We start from the raw sequence: 26,635 nt of genomic DNA on the forward strand, positions 1-26,635 counted from the left end.
CCAGACTGTAGAGAGCCACATCATGAATAGGGAGTGTGGTCAAGTCCAGCAAGTCAGGCTCAAAAAGCAGCCAAAGTAACATGGCCCACAGGACTGCACAATCATTCCCATGCAATATTCCCATTCCCAGGAGAAGCTGCAGATTTGCTGCTTCCAGAGATGGACCCAGAAGAAATAAATCCACCTCTAGCCTCTTGGGTTAGCTTGGCCTCCTACCATCCCAAGATTTGGAGAAATGCCCATCTTTTGGTCAATGTTTGAACACAGTCCCAGGATCTTCCCATTCTCTCTAAACTCAGCAGTTAGCAAAAGCCCCAGGACCTGATCTGTTCCTCACCTGGAAACAAGGCAGCAATGTCAGGCACTCAGATGGATGCAGGGACAGGTTCCTCCAAGGGACCTCTGCAGGTGCAAACAGAAAGACCAGAATCATTATTTTGCTCCTGGTGAAAGCAGAAAGTAAAGCTGGCAGTGAGGCCTCACCAAGAAAATAGCCCCAAAAGGGCCTGTAACACCAACTGCCCTCCTGTGTGGAGCAGACCATAGCTTCTTTTCCTCTCTGATACATCTCATGTGTCAGTCTCTCCCTCTTCTGACCCATATAAGGGCTTTTCACATGTTAGCAGGACAGATTACATCTGAGCAAGTGTCAGAGTGACTGAGCTTTATGTGGGAGAGAAGCTGCTACTTTTAAATCACTGTAGAGCTGGTGAAAGGTACTGATGTAAGGGCTGCAGGTAACAACATCTCTTTCAGAGCCTCACTAGACACCCTTCTGCCTCTCATGCCTAAAGGGCCTCTTCTTCCCAAGCCTCCTCCACTCCTCAGACCAATAATGAGTCATCCTCACAGCACTGGCTTTGCCATGTGAGTACCAAGAACAACCAAAACTGAGAGACAGTAAACACACAGCAACTGTGGAGAAAGCAGCAGGGTGGGACAGCCCAAACCTACCTCCACCTCCAGCTCTGATTTCCTTTTGAGTGCCTCTAAAGACAACCAGTTAAAAAGAAAACATGGGGAGTTTTTAAGATACCACAAGTTGCTTTCAACCAGCAGCCTTTAATACTTCCAGCTTATTGATCTTTGAGCCTACTCTGGTGGTTTTTATTTCCTTTTATCTCAGTCCTGGAGTGAAATAAGTAACTTTAAAGAACACTAGTGATGATTAGTCAAAGGTCCAGTCTACTTTCACCTGCTTCCACTCTTCTCCCAGCCCACCACACTCCTGATTGCCCCAGGTCGCCTCCTAGCTCTTCCTAACTTCACCCTCACCCATGCTAAAGCCTAATTGTGTCTCATCAAACACAGCTGAGGCTGGCCAAGGAGCTATAAAAAACCAATCATTAAGAGAGAGAGGACAGATACCTAGCCAGTCACATACCTAAGTTTTCACCAGGCTGAAACTCATTATAATGTCTCACCTTTAGCTGCTAAGGAGACTCAGGCCTGGCAGAGCAGATTTGCTGTCCCAATCTGCAGCAGAGGAAGGGGAACACAAGGGAGGAGAACTGCAGCAGTTGCTTCAGATCCACACCAAAATACAGGAGAAATTTGCTGAGGATGTGGCCCACACAGACACTGGATATCCCTTTCATATTCACCATGGCAAACGATTCATGTTAACATTTTTGCAAGCACTGTAAGCCAGTATCAAGTAACAGGGAAGCAGCAGACAGGTGTCCTGACCACAGAGGAGAGAGCATATGTGAACAGCTTGGAATTTGTTATTATTATTGTTATATTTTAAAGGGGGGAAACAAATCCCAGAGAATTTTCTGTGCATGACACATTTTCTGCTCCATGTTTGATGTTGCTTTCAGACTAGAGACTTCAAACAGCTAACACTAACCTATGCCTCAAGCCTGCTTATGTGACCAGAAATGAATGCATGGTGAATTGCTTATGCCACACACATTGGGGGTGGGGAGTGGTGGGCCACATCTCACAAGCACCACACAGACACGAATACAGTGAGGGGAAGGAGATCTTAGCCCTCCCTGCATTATAGCCTGGTAATTCATCTGCAGTGCCTTTGCATTTTTGGAGCTGGAAAGCAGAAGCTCCAGGTCAGCAGCCCAACCACGAGCAGTCAGAGGACAACACAACTGCTGGGGTTTTCTGCAGAGTAGGTGGATCTATACATACACATAATCTGCATAGGCTGCACTTCCACTCTCTCTGCCTGCCTCTGGGAGATGCTTAAGAGAAGCTGCATTTTAATTACTAGCCCCAGCCAAGGGAATCTGATCTTAACAGTAAGGGAAAAAGAGCAACCCAAACTCACAGACTTCGGGGTATGCGGGTCTTAGCTCTTCACTTCTTTGCTGACATTACTGCTTCTAGGAACTAAATCAAAACCTCACTTAACTTCAGACAGGTTGCAATTTGCATCTAAAGTATCACAGTATCACAGTGCTGCCTAAGCCTCAGTTGTAATAAACAGACACAGCTCTACAGAAATGGAAGGAGTTATTCTGATTTTGTCTTGTTATGGATCCACAGACCCATAAACATTACAGTTCATCCAACCTCCAGCTAAATATCTTCTAATAGAAGACCATTATCTCTGTCAGATTGATTGGGATAACTTGTTTAAAGCACTCTTGAAGACTCATTAGCATCACTGGGTTCTGATGGTTGTATTTTAAGGATAAACCCCAGCAGCTATTAAGCACTCAGAACAGGCAGGTTAACAGTTTACAAAGCTGGAGTAGAGATGTTTTTGGATTTTAATTGGGAAACTGGCAAAACAGAGGGAGTAAAGAAAACAGAACAACTAAACTGAGCTGTGTGCATACACTGAAAACTCACCCGTATTATTTGACTGATAATGGATTAAACACAAGGACAGAGGAAGCAAGATCATGTTAGAGGAACCCAACCTTCTCCTCTTTTTGAGCCCTACTAAATGATGTTTCAGGTATGGAGAGCAGACAAAATGACATGCACTCCAGAAAATACACAGGTACTTCATTGGTCCTCACTGGCCACAATGGCTAATCTCCTCTTCCTCGAGCCTCCCTCCCCTCTCTGAAACAAAGCATCCCAGAGCCAAGCTTGTGCTGACCATGCTCCCCAGCAACAGAACAATGCTACCAAGTAGTCTTAAAGCTCTCTGTCCAAGAATGGATGCTACTGACCATCATTGCCTCCACATCGTGGACCCACAGGTGTCTTTAAATCATCTCACCAAATGAACTGGTTCCTTTGGACAGAAGGCCACCCACCATCTGTGACCAATCTCCTGTTCAGATTGTTGCATTGCCACAGCCTTGCTGATGAAGAAGTCTCGGCTACTCCAAGCTTTTTTGGCTGTCCTACCCAAATTACAGTGTCAAGCATCCTTGTTAGTCAAGCCTCAGACAGAGAGAGGTGGAAAAGTCTTGCTTGACACTTGGCAAAAGATCCACGAGTACCCCGGGCCCTGCACCAAGGGTCATGTGCTGAACAGGAAGGGTCACCAGCACCTCACCACAGAGAGGCCCTTTTAGGCACCTGGAAGCCCTGACCAGTTTCACAACCCAAGTTGAGCCAGACAGGGGAGTGATGGGGGACGTCTGAGCTATTGCAGTCCAACCTTAATTCACTTATCACTCAAGTCAGGAACACACCAAGATCCAAGCGTCTGGGAGCCTCTCACCGCAGCTTTGCAAGTCAGTGCGTTAAGAAAGAATGCAGCACTAATAGGTCCTGCCTGAAGAGCATAACAAGGGCACTGTGGTGACAGCCCATGTCTCACACCTATCAGGCTGCAGGATGGCAGCAGATGGAAGCTGCTCTTCTGGGCTGGCACATCACCACACTTACAGGTACGACTGTGACACCCACACAGGTGTCTGCACCAACCACAGCTCTCCACTGGCTCAAAAGGGAAAGAGCAGAGAGCAGCATGGTCACAGGACAAGCACCAACACAACACACACCACCAGCAGTACATGCACAGGGGTGTCAGTGGGCAGCAACACTCACAACCCCTTGAAGTGCACCCCATTCTAATCCCCTTCTGCTCTTCCAGCTCCGGGTGCTGCCTTAAAAACCCATCGCTCAAGACACCTAGCCCATCTGTTGCTGGCTGCTCCAGCTCCATAAGGAGAGGATGAGCTCAATTTTGTCTGTCAAACAGGAAGGGACCAGGAAAAAAGAACAATAAAACAAATGAGTAGTAATAGTATTTTGTTAAAATTAGGCAAACACACCCCTGGCAAATCAAAGACAAAACAGAGGAAGGGATAAGGAGAAACAATCTCCTTTACTGCTTCAGCAGCAGAGAGCAATTCCCAGTTGTAATCAAAGCTCAGGCTTCTGGGGTACAGGAGGAAAGTCATCAGTCTGCCAATATCACACTCCATGGTACTGCCCTCCCATACCAAAGTGCTACTGAACTGTGAGAGCAGTTCACCTGGGAGGGTAGAATACACTCAAACACGCTGCTTACTGCTCCCCAGTGTGGTTTGCTCAGCCATATCTGCAGGAACAGCACATCTGGGGCACATTTCTCTTGCACTGCAAATCCATAGCCGAGCCACAAGTACCCAAGGTAGAGGACAGCCAGCAGAGAGGGGCTGCCAGGCCCTCACCCAGGCCCCTGCCATGCACAGCATCTCCAACACGCAATAAGCAGGTTTGCTCTCTGACTGACAAGGACCCTCATTCCACCAACCAAATCTCCCCACTGCTATGTAGAAGCTTTCCAGAGAGACCAAAGAGAACAAACGTCAGGCACAGCTCAAATAAGCACCTGCATCTACAAACAACAGATTAAATTCTCAAGCTACAAAACTATGTTTTAGCAAAAGTGCAATTGAACTCCATGTACTTGTTACATTTCTAAATATAGGCCAGTTGTCAAGACAACAAAGAGACTGATGGATCTCTAAAGTGTGCTGTATCTATCTAATTGTCAGCATTTCAAACTGACTCGAGGAGGGGGGGGGGAAATGCTGTGTGATAAGTCCAATTGTCATGGTTACCATTGGCCAACCCCATAATAAAAGTATATATATTCTAGCTAAATGTGCCAAGCCATGTGAGGAGCAGATGGGAGACATTCTCAACACTGCAACAGCCTCCACTGGAAAACTGAAGTTGAGGAAGGATGTGAGAGACTTTACAGAGATCTCAGACACAACAGACATCGTGGGCTGCATCTTCGCAGCCGTTTAGCAGCAGCCTCTCAGGCTTTTCCACTGCCCTGATTTGCTCCACGCGTGCTAGGACAACCCATGGGGCTAAGGCTGCCTACATTGCAAACATTCCTGTTTGGGGATCTCATCCCTCACCCAGAAAAGCCCAAGATGTGAGTTGTTACTCCTTAAATGTCCTTTAAAAATAACCTCGTGTGCCACCTCCTTGGATTTGTACTCCCACTCTTTTTCACTTCCTCTCCTCCCTTTGGGCACTCACATCTGAGCCCACAAGCATTGCTCTGGCTAGAGGCTGCTACAGTCTGGTCCTTCTGCTCTCGGGTTGTTAACTGCTAAAGCAAGGGCTGCATCCAGCGTTGGAGAAGAGAAAGTAGTGGGAAGAACCAGCTGCAACATGTTGCAGATACACCAGCTGAGGCTGAGCGGGGAAATGACACGCACCTCCAGCCTCTGCACTCCACTGGACAAGCACAATTCAACAGCATGAAGAGTACCAATATTCAGGTGAGATCCCTTCCAGAAAAACCCTCAAACACAGGGGGCTTTACGTGGAAAACCTCCACAGCAACATCCTAGATATACACCCGCCCAAAAAAAATGACTGTGGCTTTCCTTCATTGATCAAAACTCATTCACCTATGCTCAGTTCCTGCTTTTCTTTCAGTAAAGTAAAAGCTGAAGTCGCAGGAGAAAGGCACAGGAGTCATCCCCATTTGAAAAGCAGTGGAAAGCAACTCATGTTCACCTGGTGAGCACTGATGTCAACCAACGGTCAGGTTTCCAATTAGCCTGAAGCTCTCCCACCATTTTCGACAGAAACCACATCAAAGTTGAATCATCCTTAAAAATCTCCCCCAAAATGTTTCACTCCTTTGCACAGATAAAAGCTCTGCATCTCTGCTGCCAAACTCTTCCATGGAAGCCATAAGGCATTGCCTAAAAACTATCTTCAGGAGAGCCACAAAAGAAAATTCAATCTGGTTGGAAAACACTACTTAAGAGAAACATCACTTTCCAGGCGCCTCAAGCAACACGTTTGAGTTCGTGATATTTTCCCTGGAGCTTGCCCCCGCTCATCATGAAGAGGAACAGCTTCTGAATTCCAAATATGAGACTGCTGGTGATGTAAAACGAGCACCTTCCAGTGCAGTCAGTGTGGCACACCCTGGGGCACTGCTTCACACAGAGGTCTATGCAGAGAGACCAGCAGTGAGCACGAAAACAGAATCACCGAACGTTAGAGGTTGGAAGGGACCTCCAGAGATAATCTAGTCCAAGGTAAGATCACCTCTGGCAGGCTGCACAGGAACACATCCAGGCAGGTTTTGAAAGTCTCCAGAGAAGGAGACTACACAACTCCTCCAGGCAGCCTGTTCCAGTGCTGTGTTGCCCTCACAGTAAAGATGTTTCTCCTCATGTTGACGTAGAACCTGCCATGCTCCAGCTGACACACATTATTCCCTGGGCAGGCACCCCCAAAAAGAGACTGTCACCTTTACCTTGACACCCATCCCTCATATTTATAGATTCCCTCTCAGCCTTCTCTTCTCAAGACTAAACAGCTCCATTTCTCTCAGTCTTTCTTCACAGGAGGGATGCTCAAGTCTCAAAATGATCCTTGTAACTCTTCATTGGACTCTCTCCAGTAGATCCCTGTCTCAAGTAGCACAGAAGTATTGTTTCCAGTATCTGTATGAGAATTATTTCAAATGCAGTTAATTTAGGAACTAAAAATGAGTCTTGGGAATAAAGAAGCCTATGTCTCTATTAAAGCCAAATGGACTTAAAGGCAGCTGGCTTTTCACAAGTACTTGGGTACACCCAAAGCTAAGTAGCATCAACAGTTCATCCCTAGGTGCCTACATTTTAAACTAAGCACTACTCAGGAGGAACTTCAAAGAGATTACAGCCCTTCTGAAAGCTGTACCCAGAGCTTAACTGAGCTAAAATCCCAAACAACCCAGAGCTTCAAACCATGCTCCAAAGTGCATATTTCAACATCATACCAGTGCAGGAACCTAACTTTGGCTTTCCTGTTACTGTAAGTGCTCGCCCAGGGCACCAGGACCTTACGGTTATGGCTCTGAGACAACTATTACATTCTGTTCTAATCAAGTATGTGCTCTTTGGAGCAAACTCCCCAGGATAACTCCTTTGCTTTGGCACAAATGGGCTCACTCGGTTGAGATAAAAGGATGTTCCCTTGCATCACTTTCATCTTCTTTTTTTCTTTTCTCCTTTGGTTTTTGTGTGTGTGTTTTGGTTTTGTAAGATGGAGAAACAGTTAATTTTGCTAAATGAGTGCTCTGTTGCCATGACTTCGCTGCAGACATACACATAGCCATCAAGCTCCTTTTCCCCAGGCATTGCTTCATTGAAACAGGTATCTGATCATCTCGGTTCTCTTTCTTTTCCCAACAGCTGGATTTCAAGCAATCTCTCACAGTCAGACAGATACATGATGGTTCTAGCTACTCACTAAATGAGAAAGATGTTCTTGCACAGCTTTATCCCCTCACAGTCCAGCTCTGCCAGCACGCCCTCTGTGACTCTGGCATGCAGGGCAGTGTTGCCTGTAAGAACAGGCAGCAAAACTCTCCAAAGGAATCCCTAAATTTATGAGATTAGTCCCTGAAAGTCAGAATTCCCACGCTCTTGAGCTCCATCCTGCTCACTGTCAAACCAGGCTGCTGCCCAGAATTCAGACTGGGTGTTCATTTAGATTGGATGTAAGGAGGAAGTTCTTCACCATGAGAGTGGTGAGAGCCTAGAATGGGTTGCCCACAGGGAGGTGGTTGAAGCTCCATCTCTGGAGGTGTTTAAGACCAGGCTGGATGAGGTTCTGGCCAGCCTGACCTAGGATAGGATGTCCCTGCCCACGGCAGGGGGATTGGAACTAGTTGATCCTTGTGTTCCCTTCCAACCCTGACTGATTCTATGATTTTGTCCCTGTCTAAAACCAAAAGCCCAAGTTAAAAATCCCTCCCACTGTCTCAGTTTCTCAGGCAGATGAAGAAGGTTGCACATAGGAGTCATCTGTCTCAATGGGCTGTTGCAACATTGGTGGAGTTAATATTCATGTAGTACACTGGGGATTAAAAGCATTACAGACTTTACTGAGGTACAGGGCTTTTCTTTTTCCTTTTCTAATGTTTGCACTGAACAGACAGACTGAGTCGAAACGGCATCTGTAGCCTGCAGCCATTATCCCAGTAAATGGCTTATTACAGCATGCAGCCTACCAGCTCACTTCCATCCTGTCTCACTTAAATGCATGTAGGTGGAAGTGCTGCTCATTCCAGAAAACTTTCTTTTTCACTATCTCTGTCTCTGATGGAGACTCCTGATAGCTAGGCTTACAAGGCAGGGCTTAAGATAGAAATACTTCAGTATGAGCTTGTTGTTGGGTGCCTATTTACAACACCCACAGAACAATTACTTCCCGTCTAAGACTAATGCCCATCTCTTCCAAAAAGGCTGAAGCAGAGTGAGTCTTGCCTCAAGACTTCCAGTTTCCTGATGAGTCATGGCAAATTGGCTACAATAAGCTCAATACTTCAGTCAGATTGTTTCTTACTCAGGTATACTCAATACATTACTAAGCTGTGGAGTGTGCTATTTTAAGGGCTAGTTTCAGGCACAGTATGCATAGTGCCTTCTCATCTGAACACATGCCTCCTCCTGGAGGAGACAGGTGCCTGTGCCCCCTGCACAGCAGACAAACAAACACTGCAAGAGCAAGAAGTGCAGAACTGCACATTTAATGCAGGGATTTTCACAACAGGCAGCCCTTCAATCAGTAGCCCTCTATCCCACTTCATCAGTGCATTCCCTGCCCTTTGGCAACAAAATTACTTCTGTGACAACAGCCTCTGACAAGAAGAAAGCACTCGCAGACTGCACGGGTTGCAACAAGTCCGTAGCGTCTCGCTTTGTTGGTTCTAGGGCCAAGAATCATACGTTTAGTTTTCTGCCCCAAGGAGCAGCTCTGCATCCCTGTACAAATCCTCAACTGTCCCCAGTTCCCACGCCACCCACTCACAAGCTCCCAGGCTCCACTGAGCAGGCAGAAGATACCTTATCCAGCCTCCCAAGTAGCAACACAAGTTATAGGGACCAGCAAATGCCCTCCAGTCCTCATTATTTAGTTAATTTAACAAACTCTTGGATATAATTTACTGTGTCAGTTGGGCAACTGATCCCAGACAGGTCATTTGAGTCTAAGACAGGTTATTCTCTGCATCACAGTAAACTGTAGTGAAAACTGCCTCACTTAAGAAGACTGTGAAGAGCAGAGCACTGATCACATCTCCCTGGACAATGCACAGGCCTGGGTTCTCACAAGCAATGCAGTTAGAAGCTCCTAGGCACCAGCAGCTGCCTAGAAAAGGCATCCATCCAGGCTGGATGAGGCTCTGGCCAGCCTGATCTAGGGTGGGGTGTCCCTGCCCATGGCAGGGAGGTTGCAACTAGATGATTCTTGTGGTCCCTTTCAACCCTGACTGATTGTATGAAGATGCATGGCTATGATGATAAATGGGTTAAAAACCATAACAAATGGGTGAGAGTGGCTGGGTACAGGGACAGACAGCCATGCTCTTGCTTTTAGACTTGCTACGGTGTCATCGAGGGCACCAGCTGCTGCAAAAGCAGTTCCTGAACAGACACCACCTCAAAACTACTCTTCTGCTGCTCATTAAGAGCAGACTTACCCATGGCACAAGTAGTTTCTATGCAAACAGCAGCAGTGCCAGTTTCTGCCAAGCCCATGCTAATTGCAAGTGACTCCAGCTCAAATGCTCTTCAGTCAGAAAGCGTAACCGAGCGAGGTGACGTGTAACCATGGCCCCCACATTTGTCTCACCAGCTCTCCAGTGGTGAGCAAACCTAAGATCAGCTAGGAAGCCCTGACAATGTCTCTATTCTTTCTTCCTCCTTGGAAAAACTTTCAACTTAAATGTTACACGAACAAAACTGCAGAACATTTTGGATCCTTGCGATGGGCTCAGGCTGTTGGTGTAACTGAAATGACAAAACAACACAATGGCCAAGGCCATTGATGTTCCAGTAAAGGTCCTCCAAGACTCAGTGGCTCCTCAGGTACTACTTGGAAAGTGTCACATTTATCTAAAAAACTCAGGGCAGCTTAGGAACATGAAAGCAGCTTCACATAATCTGTGGAGGTGTAAAGGACAAGCCACGAAGGACTGTTTGACATGGCCATGGCCAGCTCAGAGGCACCAAGGAAGCAAACAGACAGAGATCAGGTCTAAGTTCAAAACATAGCAAATCTCCTCTTGAGTAGGCTAAGTTAGTTAAGGTCACTTTATGAGGGGAGGGTACCCAGATGAATTTTATAGCTATCCTTCAAATGCATGTCCATGATGCTTCCATGGAACACATTTCCATGCAATGTTTTGACAGTCTGGGTGCTTATGGAACAGGCAGTAGGCTCCACAGGATCTACAATGACATTCACTCTGAGATGCAGGTGACAGAACAACAGCTCTCAACACATACAACCTCCCTAGCTGGAATTTCAGCATCATTCTGTCTATTTTAGAGCACCTCTGACAAAGTTCCTTGAGCAAGTCTGAGCTGGGCCAGTCAGCATCCATTTCTAACAAGTTCAGAAGCATACTAGACTGTGCAGCTCTCCTCTTTCACCTTGACAAGCAGCTCCTTTGAAGGATGTGTCAGGCAGCAGCAGAGATCATGAGCTGATGGCCTTGGCTGTGCTGCAGGAGGTGACTGAGGAGTCACTGCCTCAAAGTAAGTCCAGGTTACTTTAAAACTAGTGTTATGAATAAGGACAAAACATGGGACTCCTTTAAGGGAGGCAACAGAAAACCCCCAAACAAACAAACCCCCTCAACTTAACTTATGAGATCCTGATCTAGTATTTTGCCCCAGTAGCATTGCTGGTAGTATAGAAGCCTGCAGCCTAAACTGACAAGTGATGATACTGGAACACAAACCCTGTGAGGAGAGGCTGAGGGAGCTGGGGGTGTGCAGCCTGCAGAAGAGGAGGCTCAGGGGTGACCTCATTGCTGTCTACAACTACCTGAAGGGAGGTTGTAGCCAGGTGGGGTTGGTCTCTTCTGCCAGGCAACCAGCAATAGAACAAGGGGACACAGCCTCAAGTTGTGCCAGGGGAGGTCTAGGCTGGATGTTAGCAGGAAGTTCTTCCCAGAGAGAGTGATTGGCATTGGAATGGGCTGCCCAGGGAGGTGGTGGAGTCACCATCCCTGGAGGTGTTCAAGCAAAGCCTGGCTGAGGCACTTAGTGCCATGGTCTGGTTGACTGGATAGGGCTGGGGGATAGGTTGGACTGGATGGTCTTGGAGGTCTCTTCCAACCCAGGTGATTTTATGATTTGGCCTCATTTCATGTTCTTAAAACATGGGAGACCAGGATTCTCCCTAGCAGGCAGTTAAGTCTGTGTGCCTTCCTAAAAAAGCCATTTGGGAAGTTTCTACAGGCAGCAGGAGTGAAAAATAACCCTGCTTGGTCCACGCTTGCATTTCCCTCTCTTGTCACTAGCACACAGGGAGAAGGTTGGCTCAGAGCAACACAACACTTCCATTTGAATATGAATCACTCCTCTGGTGAGAAAACAAAACAGAAACCCATTTCACATGAGCCTTATCTGAAGATATAATGAAAGACAACACATCTAACAGTAGCAATGGAAGTATGGTGAAAATGCTGCCTCAGACAAACAAAGTCTCCATGCTAGAGGATCCCAAAATGCTCTGTCAACACATAGAGACAGGAACCATCTAATCTGCCACTGAAACGTGGTCATCTCTGGGTAAGTACTCAGCTCATCCACACGCAGTAGCTCACGATGAAGGGAGGAACATCATCCAGCAGAAACTGTGTGAGGGTGGATGAAGGCATGAAGCTTCAGTGGGAAGTGGACCACTCCACTGGGAAGTGGAAGTTGGTTGAATTTTGATACACATGATTCAAACCAGCCTTACGTGGGCTGAGCACATGAACACAAAGTGCACACGAATGTGTACTCAGAAGTAACCCCCTGTAAAAAGGGTGGAAATCAAACTTGTCTGTGTTAGTGCTCTCCAATTTCTGGTTCAAAAGGTTGCAGGAAACAGAAGTAGAGAATTAATTTCTGATCCTGACTGGGGTTTACAAATTAATTTCTTATTGTCCACATGGGCTGGTTTAAGACTAACTGGAATATTTTAATGAGAGAAATTAGATCATTGGTCCTGAAAAGAAAATAATGATGAGGTCTATATCATTCATTGGTTTGTTGAGAGGGATAAGAAGCTAAAATGTAAATAATCTTGCTCAGTCTGGTCTGTGTCACTGGATCTAATCACTTCCTCTTAACTCCAATCTGCTCTAATAGCTCTCCTCTAATCTCAGCTAACAACTACCATCTAAGCTGTGCTGGCTTTTGGTTTTTGTTTGCCTGTTTGAGATGAGAGGGAGAAAGAGGAGGCAGCTTCAAGCCCTTCTGGGCCATTTCCTTTGTCCAGGATGGAGTTTGGATTTCTATATTATATCTGATTTGTATATAGTTGTAAATACTTGGATCAGGACTTTTGGCCTCTGGTTGAGCTGCTATCTTTGAATGGAGTTTAGGTTAAATCACTTCTCTCCCTAGCTCCCATCCCATCAGAACAGGCTGGGAGAAAGCAAAGCATTACTACTCAACACTGGTAATGAAAGCACATCTTGCCTGTCACCAGCTCTGCTGAAACACTGACATTTTCATCCTCTCTCTTTGCCCCTTCACTCTTCCCATCCACCTGCTGTGCCACCCAGGGTCCGCACTGTCACCTCAATGGAGAGAGTCAAGGACTGTTGTTGCAGCACTGGTTAGAGACATGATCCATACTCAGGATTTTCACATACCATGGAAACAACAAAAAAGAAGTACAGAAATACTCCAAGGAAGATACCCTGAGCAAGTGATCTGTGTGCATCTCCAGAGCTAAATGCTCACTCCTCCTGACAGCATCGGCATCTTGCAGACCATTTACCTGCATCTTGGAAACAGCTTAATTTAATCCTACAAACAGCTTACTTAATCCTACAAACATATCAACAATTCCCCTTGACTGAAAAGAATGGGGGTTTAGGCTCTGAGGAAATCATGAACAAAACTGTCATCTTTACTTCCATGCAGAGATAGAGGCTGGGGTTGGAGTGGCTGGAGAGCAGCCAGACAGAGAGGGATCTGGGGGTGCTGATTGATACCTGCCTGAACATGAGCCAGCAGTGTGCCCAGGTGGCCAACAGAGCCAGTGGCATCCTGGCCTGCATCAGGAATGGTGTGGTCAGCAGGAGCAGGGAGATCATTCTGCCCCTGTACTCTGCACTGGTTAGACCACACCGTGAGTACTGTGTTCAGTTCTGGGTCCCCCAGTTTAGGAGGGACATTGAGATGCTTGAGCATGTCCAGAGAAGGGTAACGAGGCTGATGAGAGACCTTGAGCACAGCCCTACGAGGAGAGGCTGAGGGAGATGGGATTGGTTAGCCTGGAGAAGAGGAGGCTCAGGGGTGACCTTATTGCTGTCTACAACTACCTGAGGGGTGGTTGTGGCCAGGAGGAGGTTGCTCTCTTCTCTCAGGTGGCCAGCGCCAGAACAAGAGGACACAGCCTCAGGCTGCGCCAGGGGAGATTTAGGCTTGAGGTGAGGAGAAAGTTCTTCCCTGAGAGAGTCATTGGACACTGGAATGGGCTGCCCGGGGAGGTGGTGGAGTCGCCGTCCCTGGAGCTGTTCAAGGCAGGACTGGACATGGCACTTGGTGCCATGGTCTGGCCTTGAGCTCTGTGGTAAAGGGTTGGACTTGATGATCTGTGAGGTCTCTTCCAACCCTGATGATACTGTGATACTTGTTCCCCCCCCCCCCTCCTTCTTTGTAATTTCTTTTGGCAAACATCTGATAAAGCTTTTTTGAAAGCTTTCACCCACTGCATTCTACATACAGCTGCCATTCCAGGAACAACCCAAAGCTTGCTGCACAAATGCAAACAAGTCACTTCGGCCTGACCTGTCTAAAACAAAAGCCAGCTTCCTCTCCTACTGGTGCAGCAACAGAGACCCAAAGCCAGTAAGTTCCTAGCACGTCTGAGAGGCTGACTTTTGGATGGGTTTGGGAGAGTTTGCCTTCAGCATCTTGGGACTGCGAAACAACTCGAGGGAAGTTAATTCCTTAGACGTAACATGGATGGTGATATGTCCATTTGGACAACTATGACCAAGCCATTTCACTACAAAAGTAGCCTCTCTCCAACCACTCAGTCATGTTCTGACACTGATCCTCATTTTGATTTAAGTAGTAATGAATTGGATTTTCCCAAGGGAAGGAAAATGATCAATAAACAAAAAGGGAAAGTTACAATGAGCTGAATGTGATTTACAGGTAAAGTGAGCTGACAGGGAATTCAGGCAAAAACTCATCTCCAATTCATCAAACAAGTGATTGAGATGTCTTCAGAACAAGCTAAGAAGAGAAGGGAAATGAAGCTGGTGAAGGCCTGGAACATAAACCTTATGAGGAGAGGCTGAGGAAGCTGGGGGTGTGCAGCCTGCAGAAGAGGAGGCTCAGGGGGGACCTCATTGCTGTCTACAACTACCTGAAGGGAGGTTGTAGCCAGGTGGGGATTGGTCTCTTCTGTGAGGCAACCAGCAGTAGAACAAGGGGACACAGCCTCAAGTTGTGCCAGAGGAGGTCTAGGCTGGATGTTAGGAGGAAGTTGTTGCCAGAGAGAGTGATTGGCATTGGAATGGGCTGCCCAGGGAGGTGGTGGAGTTGCTGTCCCTGGAGGTGTTCAAGCAAAGCCTGGATGAGGCACTTAGTGCTATGATCTAGTTGACTGGATAGGGCTGGATGCTAGGTTGGACTGGATGACCTTGGAGGTCTCTTCCAACCTGGTTGATTCTATGATAAGACATCTTTCCTCTCCACCTCTTATTATCAGAGGGATAAGACCACCACTGGAAGTGACCTTTTCTGCAAATCTCTAGACCATTTTGAAGTGCTGCAGACTGCATGGTGCAAAAAATTAGTTTAAAAAAACATGAAGTAAACTGCTTCAAAGCCATTTTATTAAAGGTTGCATCTTGCTTCTCTCATCCTTGGTTATTTAGCACAAACTGCCCACTACAGGAAGACATCTACTGTGCAGTTCTATCTGGAAGTCCCAAATGTGATGATAGAGGTGCTTATTAAATTGCAGAAACTAAGGGAGAGAGATGCTGCTGAAATCAAGGGAGAGAGATTACTGCACTGAAGCAAGCCAGTAGCAAAACACAAGGAGAACCAAGGAGCCACATCCCTCAGCTCTGCTGCAGTGTTAGGAAGAGCCTTGACAGGGAGCTGGCATTGCCCATTGCCTGGAACCAGCAGAGTGTACTCAGTCTGGCAGAAGAGTAGGAGGTGCAATTGCTGGCAGGAGCAGGCAGAGCAGCAAAGCTGGTGGAGATCATAAGTGGAAGAGTGTTGTAAAACATGGAGGTGAGCACAGACTGACACTCACCTTCACAGTTCCCCCACAGAAAAGCACTCCTTGCTTGACTCAAAGCTTTGAAACACATCCAGCCTCCACCAGATCGATCCAGGAACCTCATTCGTATGCATGTTTGTTCTCACATGCAAACACAGCAAGGTTTTAACCACACACATTTTGCTCAAGTCCCACAGGGCCAAACCTACAGATTACTTGAGAAACTTGGTCTTAAATTGGATTTTAAATCAAAGGAGAAAGATTAGAGATAATGACAAAGACCATCAAGAACTGCACAGCAGTCTGAGTTGGGAGGGCTTTGGAGTCCAACACGGAGGCTTCCCAAAAGACTCAGTGTTCAGAGGATGTTTATCTTAAAACAGTCCTTACTTAAAAGATTGCACCAAGTGATCTTTCAAAACTGATTAGTCACATGAAAACATGGGCTAGGCTCACTTCACTTAATATTCCTGAGTGGAAAGTTCTCATCAAAGCTATAATATACACAGTTCAATTAGGTAACGTTGGATAGGTAGCTGCAAATGAGAATTAAATGGCTTTGCTATTTATCAGTATGTGCTGTGCCTTTAAAAGTTTCAGAAAGTGATAGTCTTTTTTTTTGGTGCATGCTGGAATATTCAAGAGCATTTCATATCTATACTCACAGCAAGAAAAGAGCTATTAGATCAATAATGAAAGAGGAGTCCTCCCTTTTACTTTCTGTGGTTTGTAAAGAGGTTCATGTTTCTGTGTGAGCACAGCTCTTGTTTTAGTGATGTGAAAGTGTGTGGTTTCTGCAATATCCAGTTTCTTCTAATATTTGAGTTTCTGTTGTTATCTACCTACAATTTACAGTAAAGCATCCTTTATTCTCACACCCCTCAATCTCAAAATTAGAATGACTTTCCCAAAAAGAAGATTTTATGACACCACGGAGACGTTTCACAGGTTGCCACAACATGCTCCTCACTAATCACAGAATCAACCCAGTTGGAAGAGACCTCCAACATCATCCAGGCCAACCTAACACCCAGCTCTAGACAATCAACTAGACCATGGCACTAAGTGCCTCATCCAGGCTTTGCTTGAATACCTCCAGGGATGGCAACTCCACCATCTCCCTGGGCAGCCCATCCCAATGCCAATCACTCTCTCTGCCAACAACTTCCTCCTAACATCCAGCCTATACTTCCCCTGGCACAACTTGAGACTGTGTCCCCTTGTTCCGTTGCTGCTTGCCTGGGAGAAGAGACCAACCCCACCTGGCTACAACCTCCTTTCAGGTACTTGTAGACAGCAATGAGGTCAGCCCTGAGCCTCCTCTCCTGCAGGCTGCACACCCCCAGCTCCCTCAGCCTCTCCTCACAGGGCTGTGCTCCAGGTCTCTCACCAGCTTCATTGCCCTTCTCTGGACACCTTCCAGCATCTGAACATCTCTCTTGAATTGAGGGGCCCAGAACTGGACACAGCACTCAAGGTGTGGCCTGACCAGTGTTGAGTACAGGTAGCCCTGACACTACCAGGAAACAGCAGTTGCTAAATCTGGCCTAATGCAAAGCACTTAAAAGATAATTTCTCAACCCTTTGGGCAGTGCTCAACAAAACCAACAGAGAAGACGTTGTTAAAAAGCACCCCAGTTAGGAGCTGATCGTGTGGGTCACCGCAGGTCAGAAAGCACAGGCTGACCAAGTGTTTAAATTAAGGGTGGATGTTAAACCAGAAATACTCTTCTAAACAAATGCCATGATAGGTTGCAGTGACCATGGAGCTCAAGTGTGCCAATTTTCAACAGCACTTGGTCTTCCCACTGCTATCTCCACGCAGGAGACCTGACTGCTCCCTCATATCCAAACCTCTTCAGCCGCAGGTATTTCTTAAAGCATGACACTGTGGGATCTTTCTTTGGAATACAGGCAAAGACAGACATGATACAGCAAATAAACCATAGCACCAGTTCTGTTTTACTATGAACTCCTTATACACCTTAAGGGAGCCACCAGATGGCTTGTCCCTCACCAAAACACCAGGAAAGAGCCTCACGCCACTGCCGCAGCTTAAACTAACGCTGGGAACAGCTCCAAACATCTCTCTGCAAACTAGTGTGATAATAAAACTTCCTTTGAAGTCAGATAGCTCTCAGGCAGCTCAAGAGGGGCTAGGAAGTGGGACTCATCTCAAACCAACCACAAGCTCCTTGCCAACAGAGATTCCCAGCAGCAACATGGCAGCAGCCATTGCCCTCATCTGGGCTCTTGACCATCAGAAAGTTTTGGAAGAGCCTGCATCAGGAACAGTGTGGCCAGCAGGACAAAGGAGGTTATTCTGCCCTTGTACTCAGCACTGGTCAGGCCACACCTAGAGTACTGTGTCCAGTTCTGGGCTCTTCAATTCAGGAGAGATGTTGAGATACTGGAACGTGTCCAGAGAAGGGCAACAAAGCTGGTGAGGGGCCTGGAACACAAACCCTATGAGGAGAGGCTGAGGGAGCTGGGGGTGTGCAGCCTGCAGAAGAGGAGGCTCAGGGCTGACCTCATTGCTGTCTACAACTACCTGAAGGGAGGTTGTAGCCAGGTGGGGGTTGGCCTCTTCTCCCAGACAACCACCAATAGAACAAGGGGACACAGTCTCAAGTTGTGCCAGGGGGAAGTATAGGCTGGATGTTAGGAAGAAGTTCTTCACAGAGAGAGTGATTTCCCATCGGAGGGGAGCGATTTCCCAGGGAGGTGGTGGAGTTGCTGTCTCTGGAGGTGTTCAAGCAAAGCCTGGATGAGGCACTTAGTGCCATGGTCTGGTTGACTGGCTAGGGCTGGAGGATAGGTTGGACTGGATGACCTTGGAGGTCTCTTCCAACCTGGTTGGAATTCTATGATTCCATTTTCCTCCTCTTTCAGACAAGTTCAGTAACCATCACTACTGAATGCCAGCTATTACCCTTCATCACTAATCCAACTTCAGATGAGGTGAAGAGTTTCCTCCCCATCCTCCAGCAGAGCCTGCACACCCTCTACCCCACACCGACGCTAAGGGAGTTTGCCAGCGTCTGAGCGACCTTGGTGCAAACAGCAATTCCTGCCTCTCCAAGCAGGACTTCAGAACACCAGTTTTTCATGGGACAGCTCTGTCTGGCTGAGATTTGTGATCCGATGCAATGCACAGTGCAGTGTGTGACCTGGAGAAATATTACCATCAGCTAACAGCAGCAGGGATTTCTTCCTTCCCTGTCCTTCGTTAGCCTCAGAAGCTGGCCTTGCCAGCAGCAGTAACGCAAGCCGAGACAACAAAGCACATTAATGATGGGCCCCGTCATGTTCCCTATTAATTACTGGAGCTAGTAGTAAACTGTTGGCTATAAATTATGTTGTGATAAACTGCCCTTTCTTTGACAAGCCGGCTCCAATGTTTAATGTTGCACTTAATCCTCAGATAATACCTCAGGAGCCCTCACTGTGCCCAGCAACAAATCAAAGCAACCTTCAAAAGTCTGGCACTCGTCCCCTCTTCCTACACACCCCAACCTGAAACTACCCCATTGCACCATCATCATTGTAGGTCAGCTTCAGAAACTGAGCTGCCAAAACCAACAGCACTCATTTATCAAGGGTCTTAGAGAGGTGTCCCTGCACTTCTCTGGGCAGGGAGTGGGGGGCAAGGCAAAAAAACCAGGAGGGAACCACATTTATACACACGAGCATGGGTAACAATATCCCAGAAATGCTGCAGTATGTGTGTTGTGCAAGGGGAAATAACAGGGTACTAAACCCCAGAATATCTCAGCATTCAGAAGAGAGGAGGATTTCTTCTATACCTGAGACCAAAATAAGCCAACCAAAACTCTTTTAATTGAAAACATATTCTTATTTCTGTTGCATTTTAATTTGGTGACATTTAGCTAGCAGAACAGCTGTTAGCAAAGGTCTGGGAGAGGTGGAATTCCATTTTCTATATAAAGAAAAAAGTTTTGTAAGGAACTGCAATTTGACAAAAATATCCATTTAACAAAGTACATTTTGAAATGTGGAAAAATACATTTTGGTGTTGGTTTTTTTTTCCTAAGGTAGCAAAAGATTCACAGCAGCTCATAAAAAGGACTCCAACTCCTAGAAACAAAGCCACAAAACTATTTTGCAACACACTCCGAGCAAAATAAGTAGGAGGGAAAAACTCCCTGTGTCAGTTCTGTGTGCCCATCATCTCCCACTCCCAACAAAACACATGAGATAAACAGCCATGGTCTTCCCAAAGAGAGGGCCCAGTTCTCACTGATGACAGCCTGGACTTTGTAGATAGCTTCAGACACAGGTGGGTCAAGTATGTCACAGCCACTCTGCTTTACTTTACTCTGAAGGCAAAACTCAAACTGAGCATCAACAAGATGCCAATGCACAGAGAATTTTACAGTGCTAAAAAGCCTAAAGCTTGTGGAGAGAATCAGCAGCAACCAATAAACCCATCCTCTCCTCCACAGAGGGATGTGAAGTCCTGTAGTCTCACTGTAAGTTGCAAATTAAAACTGCTTACAGCAGCTCAGGGTTTGGTTCTGTCCTTCCACCACTGGTGCCAGATGGTGCATGGCATTATTAAACTTTGACTTCCAGCATATAACAGCAATTGCATGAAGAAGTCTGCCCCTGGACAACAACTCACTATATTTTGGGGGGGGTGGAAAGGCAGAAGTCTTGCAGCTAAATAACTTTCCTATTTTAACTTCTTTTTGGAAAAAATAAACAAATAAAAGCCTTAACACAGCTCTCCTAATTGGAAACACAGAGAAAGTAAGATATGGCTGCATTAGCTAAAGGTCAGTGCACATTTGCCCACCTCTTTGAAACCCACAGTATTCTCGTGACAGCCATCAAAGCTGCTTTGAATTTTAGTTCCCTAGAAAGTAAATATAAGGAATCCCAAAGCTCTAACCACAAGTGCCACAACTCTTAACACTGATGTCACATTCAGCTTAATGTGTGCTCCAGAAGTCAGGACGCTAACGCTTCAAAACTCATCTCATCCATGCTATATGGGAAGAAAACAGTAATTATTCCCCAGCCCATGGCCCCAGGCATGCACCACAATGCCTTCATTTGATGCAGCATTAACAGCAGGACATGTTTTATTCCCCAGCATTTAGCGTGGGGCACTGTGGGGCTGGTGGCACCATTTACAGGGTGTGCTGCAGCTACCGAACTTTTCATTTCACTTTGCAACTGCTCCTTCCAATTCCAAACACCAAAAAAGTGTTGCCTTCTTCATAGGCACCAGCTTATGTTCACTTGTGCCAGTTCATTTCTGTAGCAATGAGTGAGGGCAAAGGGAGCTGCCCTTCAGACCCTCTTCTGGCAGGTTAGATGCAATGGGGACAGTGTAATTAACAGATGTCAGGCGCAGTCCCCCTTGATGCATTGATTTCTCCCTACTTAGGAAAGACCTGGGGAAAACAACAATCACCCCCAGCTCTCAGGGGTCCCAACAAAATCTATAGGCCTGGATTTACAGAAACTGCTAATCATTTTAGATGCTGAGAAGGAGGAAGGTGGAGTCTGATTGTGTAAAGCAGAGGAAATCTCTTTATTAACTGTAACGCCTTAGTGTACTTCAAAGGGAGCTTACTGGAAAGCAGAGCTGGACAGCCAATAGACCTCCAGAGTAAGAGGCAATTAAGTAAAACCCTTTCAGTCCCAAGACATATCAAGGAAGATGCAAGCACTGTCCCTGAGTCATCATCTCTGAGATGCCTAGACCAAGGATCACTGAAGCCAGAGCTGTTTGCTACCTGGCTCCTCCAACATTACACCATATCACACTCACCACCTTTCCAACTTGCATTTCACCAAGTCATCTATATATCAAGTTGAGCTTCTAGGGAAAACACCTTTCTGTGACTATACACCTTGATTGTTTCCTTTTAAGGTTTAATTTTTTTTCCATCTGATACATAAAGTCCTCCAAAAAGCACTCAAGATAGTTGATTATTTCAATCGCTCCCTAGTTCTGCCCAGGAGCATGCAACTAACAAACCACACCAGACCAATATTTGTGCAGAGCTAGTTAAAATAGCCTCATTAAGCAAATACTAAACCTCCCAACACACACCACACAAATAAGAAGTATAGAAAGCAGGCAGCCCACAAGTATGCCAGGCAATCTTGCTGAGCATTATGCTTAGCTCTGCACAAGAGATAAAGCATTTTTCACTGTGCACCAAGGCTCAGACCCAAAAATGGCTACCCAGAACTGCTTACTCCTTCCCACCTCATAAGGCACAGGAGATCAACCCTACTTTTAAAGAAAAAGCCCTGCTCTTCAATTTGCTGAGTGATGCTGAGTCCCTCTGGAGAGATAATGGCACTTTGGCTGGGCAGCATGTTTTAGTATCAGATGAGAGAGGGAAGAAAGGTTGTCCAAGAAAAGAGATGCCAGTGCCATGCAGCCAGCATGCTGCAAACCTTGCATTTCAAACCCATCTACCTTGCATTTCAAACCCATCTACCTTGCATTTCAAACCCATCTACCTTGCATTTCAAACCCATCTAAATGCCAAAGTGCTGCATTTCTCTCTTCACAAGTCAGAAAACAGCCCTCTTCAGTGGTTGACTATGTCAGCATCTAGACAATCCAGTGATCTGCTCTATGACTCAAAGAGATGCACGGTGGAGAAGAGAAGGAAGTAAAGGCTGGTCTGAAAGAATACCATATGCGTGCGGTCCTGCACCACCACCCACTAAAGTATACATCTATGAGCAGCTCAGCTTCTGCAGCCTGCAGCTGCTGCATGCTTTTTCCACTGGAAACCTTTCTGCAGCAATGATTTGCTAGGGAAGGAAAAATCACTAGAGGAGGACACCCAATAGCTTCCAGCTAGAACACAACACGCCTTCAGCGAGACCTTTGATTTTCACAGGCACACTCAAGTTGTTCTTCACAACAAAGAGCAGCCCGTCTGTTGCATAACTAACCTTAGGCAGCATTAGATAAGTTGTGCCTTCTCACAGATCAACTGACCTTAAGTAATGTCCCCTGTGTACTCAGAGCCAATAGGTTTCTCTTTAAGAGCTCAACTGACAGGTCTTCTCCTTCCAGCTATTTCTTCAGAGAGGCACACAAAGGTTTCAAGAGAAATCTCATGCTTACTGTTCCAAGAGCAGCTTTCGAGGCCAAAAATGAAGCACAAGACCTCAGCTCCAGAGTCGCATCTCCCTTTGAAGGCTTCTTCAGCACTTCACTGCAACAGACCAAGTGAGAGCCTTTGCAGGACAGAGTGAGGATTGAAGGGGATAATAACTGGAAACCCAGTAGACCTCAAGCAAGCTTGCTGCACTTCTGCCACTGAGTCAAGCCAGAAGGAAAACAGCCAGGCATGCCAATGAAGCACTGCTTTGTATTCTGCATAAGGCAAAACAAAGGTCTGGTGATGAGGAGCTCTTGTGTGTCATGCAAGGGTCAGCAGCAAAGGCAAATTCCACCGTGGCATTTCCGTCCTGTTGCCCAACCCATTACCAAGGGTGGATACAGCAGGATCTTTCATAGCTTATCCAAAAATGCCATTTAACATAGCTCTGCAGCATCACCCTGCTGCCTTGCTCCACTCCAAAGGTGGGATATCAATCCTCATGCAGAGCTGTGGCCACAGGGCACTGTGCAATGAGCAGATGAGCTCTTTTGGCACCATTCCTCCAACTCCTCTCCAGGCTGTGAGACAATGCAAGAACTCTGTAGCAGCCCAAGAGGTAGGAATACACAAGAAGAGACAAAGACAGTGTGGAAGTCTTTGCACTGCTCCTGCCAGGTTGTTTCATTGTCCACGCAGATCTCTCTGCATTCCTCCCTGGGGGGAGCAACGTTATAGAACATAAAAGCAGGGCCAAAGCTACTGCCCAGTATCCCTCCAGCAAGGCAGAGGCACCAAAAGCACAGCTATTTTCTGACACCAGCTTAGCTGTCATATAGCCTCTATGTGAGCACCAATATCCCTGCTTAAAAATCAGGACAAATAGGGCTTCCCTTCTTGCTACGTCCTGCTCCACTCACCCAGTTGCTGCCTGCTGAGAGTTCTGATACAAGGGCAGATATAACACACAAATATCCTCTGACTCCCTGACCTCTTCTGATGGAGTGAGGGCAAAATCCCTGCCTCACCTCCTGCCATCAGCTGAACTGAGCTGTACTGAGAAGGCTCTGCATAATTTTATGCACAAGCCATCATCACCTCCTGCTATAACTGCCAGAACTCAGACTTGAAAGGCCTGCTCATGCCCAAGGAAGTCCACAGCTGCTGAGAAGCTTTCTAGTAAACTGAGTACTGATCATGAAGCAAAGGGCTCCCAGAGCTGCATTACTAGAATCTATTCCTCTGCATTAGTCAGCATGTATGAGTACATCCCCCTTGCTTCATTAAATTTTAATTGGGAGTACATGTGAATAGGTTTTGCTGGTTAAAGGAAGCCTGAGTCTAAGGTGTTCACATGACAAGCTTAGGAAGGCAAAATCCTTTTGGGCTTTTCTTTCAGCCTCTTTGAGCATCTATTGTCAGTTTCTCCAGGTCAGTTGATATTGTGGGGTTGCTGCAAAGAACCATGAAGAGCAGCTCCCAAGTGCAAATAAAGCACTTCCAGAGGGAAGCCAGACACAGATCATTAACCCTGCATTCCTCATTATGAGCCAGATAAAAACGAAATGCAAAGTCCCAGAGCAGCTGTTGCATTAGCTAGCTGACTGGCAGTGCTACACACGATTGCTTTGCTCTTGTGCACCATGCATGTTTGGGGTGGACTGTCTGGAGCTTCATTGTTTTAAGTGTCCTCAGGTACTCTGAAACCACACCAGATTCCCATCTGTTAAAAAATCCAACTTGTAAACTTTGGGATTTCCTCAGTAATCACCTTCCCCTGTACTGCAACACAGATGCTTATTTGTTCACACATGTTTGCAGTGAGCTTAGAGAAGCTCTGCATGTTCTTTCTTAGAATCACAGAATCAACCAGGTTGAAGAGACCTCCAAGATCATCCAGTCCAACCTAGCACCCAGCCCTATCCAGTCAACCAGACCATGGCACTAAGTGCCTCATCCAGGCTTTGCTTGAACACCTCCAGGGACGGAGACTCCACCACCTCCCTGGGCAGCCCATTCCAATGCCAATCACTCTCTCTGACAATAGCTTCCTCCTAACATCCAGCCTAGATCTCCCCTGGCACAACTTCAGACTGTGACCCCTTGTTCCATTGCTGGTTGCCTCACAGAAGAGCCCAATCCCACTTGGCTACAACCTCCCTTCAGGTAGTTGCAGGCAGCAATGAGGTCAACCCTGAGCCTCCTCTTCTCCAGGCTGCACACCCCCAGCTCCCTCAGCCTCTCCTCACAGGGCTGTGCTCCAGGCCCTCACCAGCTTTGTTGCCCTTCTCTGGACACCTTCCAGCACCTCAACATCCCTCTTGAATTGAGAAGCCCAGAACTGGACACAGTACTCAAGGTGTGGCCTGACCAGTGCTGAGTACAGGAGACAACCATCTCCAGAACTCCTCCTTGACTAAAACCCATGAGCTGTATGACTGGATTCTCAACTTCCATAAAATCCACATAGTACAGCTTGAATTGAATCACAGCAGTTCACACTGGCTGAAAATGCCCCAATAAAGCAAGTCCAGTCTGCCTAAGGCACAGATGGGGACAGAAGCCTGGTGCCTGGCTCCACGAGATACAAGAAGCAGCTATGTTGTTCTGCATAGCAATATTTGCTACGAGAACCAACAAATGATAAAGCAAGAAATTGCAGCAGTTTCAAACCACAGCAAAGTGTGTTGCTGCACACTTGCTTACTGCATGGTGATAGGCTCTGGCAGCTTGAGACTTTGACACACTTTCTATGGCAATGTCCTAATATTAGAAAAATTTGGTCATAAGCTAAAAACGTTACAGAAATAGCACAGGATCATAAGTTACCAGCTGAGTCAGAACTTGAGCTGCTACTTGACTTTTATACTATTTAAATAAGAAGTACAGAAAAACACCACCACAAAAACAAGGACATCACACAGTGGTTCTTTTTAAACAGTTTGCTTCTGCCACCACTTATGAAGAAGAATAAGCCTTTGTGGGAGGGATGAAAGTCCCTCAAAATGGCAAAAATCAAGCTGCAGGAAGCAAAGGACACAGACCTCTCATACACCCCAGCTATGTGCGCAGCAAGCCCTTTGCTACCGACACAGCCTCAGTGTGCACAGCCTCTGCTGGGCAGGAGGCTGCCACTTGATCATGCACTTTCCTGCATCAGAGCTGCAGGGAAAACAACAGGTTTGTACCTGCTAGCACAGTGGCATGAATCCCAGGAATCTTAGGTGTGCAATGCAGTGTTCAGCATCAAAGCAGCTTATTTGCACTCAGTACGTGTGAAGCATTGGTAAATAATTAACAGACAGCACAAGCAGGTAACAGAACTGAGCCGCAGGTGCTAGCTTTGGAGAACTGCTATAAATGGGTATGGCACAGGAATAAGCTGCCTGTTCACCTGTAGGGTGCTGTAGAAATTAAACAATTTAGTTTTCATACATTAACTCCTGACATCCAGAAACAGAAAGCACAGCCTTCTCTGTTGTTTGTGACCGTGACTTTTTGCCACAGCTTGGGCAGTCTTCATATGAAGGCTCCACTTGCTGAGGAGAACTGCAGGGACGCACTGGCCATTCATCCATCTAGCAAAGAGGAGATGGGAATGAGAAGTCCTGCCCCAGCATCCAGCTGGGGGCTGCCAAATCTGATGGCTGAAGCCACAGGAAAGGAATACCCTCACATGAACATATACCAGATCAGGTGGTGGAGAAGAAGACTCCCTTGTTCCACATCTCCTTTTTGATTTCTGCCTGCTGCTCCTCATGTCCTGTAGGCTGTTTCAGCTAATGCAACCCAGAAGATTTTTTTTTCTTCCTATGTGTAGCAGGAAGGCAGAGGAGCAGAAATCTGCCAGGCATCAGAACACAAGAACCCAGCTCTGCAGTCAGAGCTCTCCACTGAGA

General features: G+C 46.6%; 1 protein-coding gene across 14 annotated transcripts in view; it reads right to left on the minus strand.

Moving 5' to 3' along the window:
• Positions 1–26,635, minus strand: part of LPP (LIM domain containing preferred translocation partner in lipoma) — a 371,586-nt gene that overhangs the window by 271,150 nt on the left and 73,801 nt on the right. For 12 of the 14 annotated variants that reach the window (XR_010307209.1, XR_010307210.1, XR_010307211.1 and 9 more), the window contains one exon: positions 338–402. The gene's annotated coding sequence lies outside the window, so the exon portion shown is untranslated. Of the gene's footprint in view, positions 1–337; positions 403–954; positions 1,062–1,424; positions 1,477–26,635 lie in introns of those variants that run through there. The other 2 variants (XM_064165585.1, XM_064165592.1) reach the window with 2 other exon arrangements.

The sequence above is a fragment of the Pogoniulus pusillus genome, chromosome 26, assembly GCF_015220805.1.
Source record: "Pogoniulus pusillus isolate bPogPus1 chromosome 26, bPogPus1.pri, whole genome shotgun sequence".
Classification (NCBI taxonomy): Eukaryota; Metazoa; Chordata; class Aves; order Piciformes; family Lybiidae; genus Pogoniulus; species Pogoniulus pusillus.